Here is a 6,000-nt window from a genome sequence, read left to right on the forward strand (position 1 = left end):
GTATGAAACTTGTGGAGTGCAGTCTCACCCTTGGGATCACTCAAATAAGACACCAGCAGACCACATAGTGCCACGATCCTCAGGCTGCAAGACCAAGTAAGTACTGGCCCTATACAAACCAATCAATCAATTACGTTTTCATTACAATCCACATTTACACCATGTTCCCAGGAAGGGGACATTTAGAAGCATCAAGCTCCCACAGCCTGTCTCATATTCTTTGCTTACTCTACCAGATAATCAGAATGATTCTGCTGGTCTTCAAATACCCCATTGAAAGGGGCACTGTATTGAACCACAGGAGCTCCCCATTTTACCCAAGTTTTCTTTGAAAGTTATTTCAGATGAAAAAAATAACAACTTTTTAATACAGGAAGAAACCTCAAGAACCACCAGAGTTGAGGAAAAGCCCAACCATTCGAAAACCTGAAACTGATTCATCTCAAAAGAATGAGATTTTGCCATGGATGTGCAATTGCTTATTTTATTCTGAATTATCCTCTAGCGCCTTCCCAGAGTGACAAAAGCTAGAAGCAGGAAAAGATCCCTTAGGTTATCTAATGCCTTTGAATGTAGGTATATCACTTCCTTGGGCACAAGCACTAAATCTCTATAACCAGCTTTTTTTGTTGTTGTTTTTTTGGTTTCTTTTTTTTTTTTACTATGCCACTTCAACAGAGAGTCAACAGGGAGAAGTCAAAAGGAAAAAGCATCTTGTTAGGGCATTTAGCAAGAACAGTAATAAAGAGGTCCAGCCCAGTATCCCAAATAAGGATGTTTTTTCATCGCCTCAGTGGAAAAGGCCAGAAGAACAGATAAAAGAAGCCTTTAATTTTGCTCCTGTTTAGGAAGCTGTTTCACCATTGGCTTGCTTATTAAAAAAAAAAAAAACCACAAACACTGAGTCCGCTGCAATTCAAGATACAGCCTGACGGTATCACCCCTTCGAAACATCTCCAGTCTATTCCACCAGCTCCCAAAGGTAAACTCTGCAGTCAACACAACAGTCTCGGTAGACTAAGAGGCATCACTGATGAAATTATTATACCTTCAGAAAGCAAACTGAATTAAAAAGCACAGCACTGTATGCATGCCTTAAAATATGCTCCATATCGTGCATAGCTCAGAAGATTAAACCTAGTACAAATACTTCAATAAATCACTGCTGTTGGATTTCTCATCATCTTTGTCTCATCATTTCAGCTCTGGCTTACACAAACTTTCTTTCTTTATGCTGTGCATATACATTTAGAAGACATGTACATTTTAGCAAAAAGTTTGAAATAAAAATTCAAATAAACATAAAATAAAACAGCATTTTAGAGTACACAATATCTATTGCTTATTAGACAGGACAAGGAGTACACCCGCGCTGAACTTCATGCAGAAGGGCACGGGCAATGAGAGCAAAGACAGGATTACAGCTAAAAAAGCATCAGAGAGCATGTGCAGAGCAGGCTGGCAGCTACAGCCACATTTCATTAAGCTTGAATTCTGCTGCATCACACAGCAAATCAGTTAAAGCAGTGTTTGAGTCATTCTCCAAGACAGCTCTCACCCGATAAAATGAACATCATATACAAGGTAGCCATAAACTGAGCTCCACCTAGAATATGCAATTCAGAACTCTTTAATAACATATCAATTCAATTTATGATGCTTCCGATTGCAGGGCACAAATTTATATTTTAGGCTACAGAGGGACTTTGTTTTCATTAATATTGTATGGAGAAATCGATAATGAAACGCCTATCAAGACACACAGATCTGCTCACCACACACTAAAAGGAAAGGCTTCACGTTTCGCTAAAAGGGCTAATCCAGAGCTGCGCGGCAGGACAGGCGGACGTGCTCCCTCCAGGTCCGGCTTCGCGGCCCACCAGGAGGCAATGCTGGAAAGCGGCACCACATCAGCACGCATCCGATGTGGGCAGCGAACAACCAACTTTGCGAACATCACGTACCGAGGCTGACGGCACCGCAGAGCGCTGCGCTTACTATACTGTTCGCACGTGAATTCAGAAAGCAAGTATTTCTTTGAAATGCATCTTACATTGGAGAATCAGAGTAAGCGGCATGGTTATCTCTAAACTGAAATGGGACAATGATGAGAACAGGCCTTCCACTTGAGAAAAAGCAGCAATTCCTTCCACGTGCCTCCGTTCACTTTGAACGCATCGCTCTCGATAATCCTGGCAAAACTCCAAGAGCCCCTTTTTGCTCTTCAACAAACAGAAACGCGTAACAGTATATTCAGCAACCTTCACCGTGCCTCTTATCACTAAAGAGTTTTACATGAAAATTAAAACGTCGGGATCATCCTCCGAAAGGACGACGTTTAACTAAGGTCTCCTGCGCTTGCCTAAGGGGCAGAGGCAAACACAGCGTCCGCTTCATCATCCACCACAACTTCTGGCAGAATGGTTGGCTGGATTGGGGTTAGGTCTCCGTGCAACGCCTTCAGCATCCAAGAGCTTCTCGACAGTTGTACGAGGTGCCCAACAACTCCAACCCAGAACACCGATTTCACTTTGGCTCAATATCAGGGAAGCAAATCCCCTTTCTCTGCGCGAGAGCAAACCCTGGAACTGCCCCCAGCTCTGCTCTGTGTAGAGACTTGCCCTCTGGGAGCTGGTGAAATGCCACCTCCTAGCCCAGACATTCCTCTTCTCTCCATCTGCTTGTGCAGAGATATTTTCAAAGTACAGAAAACTTCCAGATGGAGAGTCATTCAAGGTAGTGGTTCTACCTGGCAACATGTTTTTTCTACTAAAGCATCTTCCTTTACCTTTGATGGCCCTCAGCTGCTCTGACACAACTTTCAGACACTGGTACCAACCGGTAAACGCCCTACCATAAAGCTATGCCAAAGATGATGTTGGAAATAGAGCTTGACACACAGTAGAGGACTTACAAAATGATAGCAACATTCAGAGGAGATACGAATATATTCTTTAGAGTCTCTAACTGAACAGTTCCTCCTGCAGGACTCCTACTCATTCAATGCACCGACTGTGCTTAAATCAGTAAAGCAAATGATAAATATTCTTTTTATCCTTATGCAATGTGTTTCATCTCACATACTGTTCAGCACTATTTTCCTGGCTCTTTTTTGTTCCTACTCATTACAGCATGACTAACCTGTTCAGAAATCTTGGTGACCATGTTTACATGACCTCAAAGATGAAAAAGTATACAAGTATTTTATTGATAATTGATGTAGCGAACACTTCGAAAGCCCCTAGGCACAGGCAGGACTGCACCTTGGACTTTCCATGGCTTTTTTGGGCTCTGGAGCTTTCCAACCCACATCCACCTATTTTTCTTCCTATAGCCTCTTAAACGAAAGAGAAAGAGGTCACTAAGCACAGCAGCCTGAGCACTACCACAACATGCTCTAAAGCTACTGCAGTCAGTAACAGAGGGCTGTAGTTTTGGTCCATAAACTGACTGCTCCAAAAAAACAACATATCGCACAATTTGTCTTATTTATGGATCACAAAGTACACGTTGCACACATGGTGTGAAGCAGGCATGCTGCAAGCAACAGCTTATTTTATGAGAGCAGCCTTCACTGCTCTGAAGTGCAGACCACCCTATAAGGAAAATACTAAGATACTTCTGAAGCCCCGTTAAGTCATTGTCACTTTACGAGCATGCAAGAGCTCCCTTACTTGGGAGGGACGGGCCACAGCTTAGCAAATGCCCTGCTGCAGCTTTGCTGTAATCCACATATGACAGCAAGGTCTAAAGCAGAGCACCACACTGCAGAGTCCTCCAACTGTGATCCTTCAGCTTCCAAAATTGCAGCCCCCTTAGCGCGTTTCTGACACCGCCAACAGGCTGCGTAATCCAGGAGCCCATGAGATACACAAAACATAAAAAAACACCACGGGAGTGCCAGGTGAAAAAGCAACCTGGAACGCAAGCGTGCGGAAGCCATCCCCTAAGTCATCCCCTTCGCACCGGCGCTTCACAAGCGCAAGGTAAATCACCGAAGTTCAGAAACCTTTAAGCACCCCGTCCGCGGACCGCCGGCCGGGCGGGTTGGCAGGACGGCTGCCAGCGTACGAGGGAGGCAACGAGCGAGCGGCACCAACGGGAACCGAGGGAAACCTTGCCCACGGGAGGCTGAAACAGAGTTTGCGCGCGGTCCCTCCCACGCCCGCCGCGCGCAGCCCTCGATCGCCGGCTCAACGCACCTGGCGGCTGCCCGCAGCCGGGGGCGGCCGGTCACGCGTGGGAGGCCGGACCGCCACAGCCTGCCGGCGGGGCACGCAGCGGCGCAGCAGGGGACACCGCCGCGCCCGCAGACCGGCGCCTTGGCAGTACGCGGGTGCGGAGGCAGCGCAGCGGGGGCTGCGAGGAGTGAGGGGGCGGGGGGGGCTGCCGGCGGCGCAGCACCTGCGCAGGGCGGAGAGGGCCGCGCCGCCCCCCACCCCCCCGACCCCGCTCACCTGGGCGCCGCCGCTCGCTCCGCGCTCCGGCCGCGCAGCCCCCCTCGGCGCCCCGCGCTGCACCAGCGGCCGCCGGACGCCCCGGCGGCGGCGGCGGCGGCGGCAGGAAATTTCCCCGCGCCGCCTCCGCCCCGCAGCGCCGCCACTGCGGCGCCGCCTGGCGGCCACGGCCGGCGCCGCCCGGGCGGACGCGGCGGCGGGGGCGGCCCTCCGCGGGCGGCGTGGGAAACGTCCCTCAGAGCGGAACAGAAGGGGCCTGTTCCACCTTCCCCCCTCGTTGTCCCGCAGTCCCGTGCCGTTGGCACCCGGCCGGCAGGCAGAGCTCCTGGATGAAGCCGTTTGTAGGTCGCCCGGCTGCGAGCCGGTAATTTTCCGGGGTGGCCACCGCTGGCGAGATGTTGGGTGTCGATTGAAAAGGCTGCTGGTATGCAAGGAATGAAAAGTAAAGGGAGTTATTACGCCTGTTGGGTAAAACGGCCACGTTTTATAAGAGCGCGGGAATTACAAGTGCTGTTATGCTGTGGTTCAAAAATTAATTAGCCGCGAGAAAGAAAAGGGGAAACTAAAGTCACACAACATCAATATTATGGTTATTAACACGTTATTCTAGGAGAAGAGAATTTCTCAAGAAATAACAGGAATATCTAAGGAAATTATACAGTTGTGAAACAGAGTTAAAAAAAAGAAACTGGCTGGACTATAAACTACATCACTTGCCCGCAACATACCCATGGATTAAAGGACCTGGAGGGCCACTAAAGCTAGCTCTCTGTTATAGTTTCATATAGTCCTTCCTGCTCTGGAGCCCTGCACATGAGTACTCAGTGTAGCTAATAATATACAGGACAACTGAAATTTAGCCTTGCTGATCTACATCACTGTTACTAGCTCTGCTTTCTTACAGTCAGGTCCATACTTCTAACCTTAGTTTTATGTCACTGGTGTGCTACAGGATACACTAATGAACTGGAGGCACATAGGAGTGAATAAGCCCCGGACTGATTTTATCTTCACTTGCTGGCTAGAGAAAAATGATATACTGTGATGTTCTGTGATATAGTGCTTTATGCAGAAAACTAGGATAGTATTCCAAAAAGCCTGGCAATCTGAGGAACGAACCCACTTCAAACCCATTTTTCAGTTATCTCCAGACAAGGTCTGAAGAGAATTCAATGCCATTAAAAAAGGAGGGAGGATGGGGGGAAAAAAAAAAAGAGCTGCACAGTGGGCAATTAGAGAATCCAGAAGCGACTCTGATATTTGCAGTTGAAGTACAACTGGCTTCTGGTCTGCAGCCCTTAGCTAGCTGCTATGGGATTTGAAGAAATTTAGCTACCTTGATAGAGCTTGCTTGGTTCATCATAAAATAAATTTAAGAAACTGAAAGAATGAAATGCTGTAGCAAAATAAGATAATAACCGGTACATGCAGCAGGTTTAGCTCGACAGAGCTCCAGCAGTAGCCTTTCTTTGTCCGTCTCACAGTCCACTGGACATCTGTCTCTTCCTCTCTTTCCATCACAAATCAAGCACATTCCCAGCAG

General features: G+C 47.9%; 1 protein-coding gene across 5 annotated transcripts in view; it reads right to left on the reverse strand.

Moving 5' to 3' along the window:
- The window catches only part of PTPRE (protein tyrosine phosphatase receptor type E), a 97,178-nt gene extending 92,637 nt beyond the window's left edge, over positions 1-4,541 (reverse strand). For 2 of the 5 annotated variants that reach the window (XM_068951437.1, XM_068951443.1), the window contains exon 1: positions 4,458-4,541. The gene's annotated coding sequence lies outside the window, so the exon portion shown is untranslated. Of the gene's footprint in view, positions 1-3,674; positions 3,753-4,202; positions 4,263-4,457 lie in introns of those variants that run through there. The other 3 variants (XM_068951441.1, XM_068951439.1, XM_068951440.1) reach the window with 3 other exon arrangements.
- Between the last annotated feature and the right edge of the window lie 1,459 nt (positions 4,542-6,000).

The sequence above is a fragment of the Struthio camelus genome, chromosome 7 (genome assembly GCF_040807025.1).
Source record: "Struthio camelus isolate bStrCam1 chromosome 7, bStrCam1.hap1, whole genome shotgun sequence".
Lineage (NCBI taxonomy): Eukaryota > Metazoa > Chordata > Aves > Struthioniformes > Struthionidae > Struthio > Struthio camelus.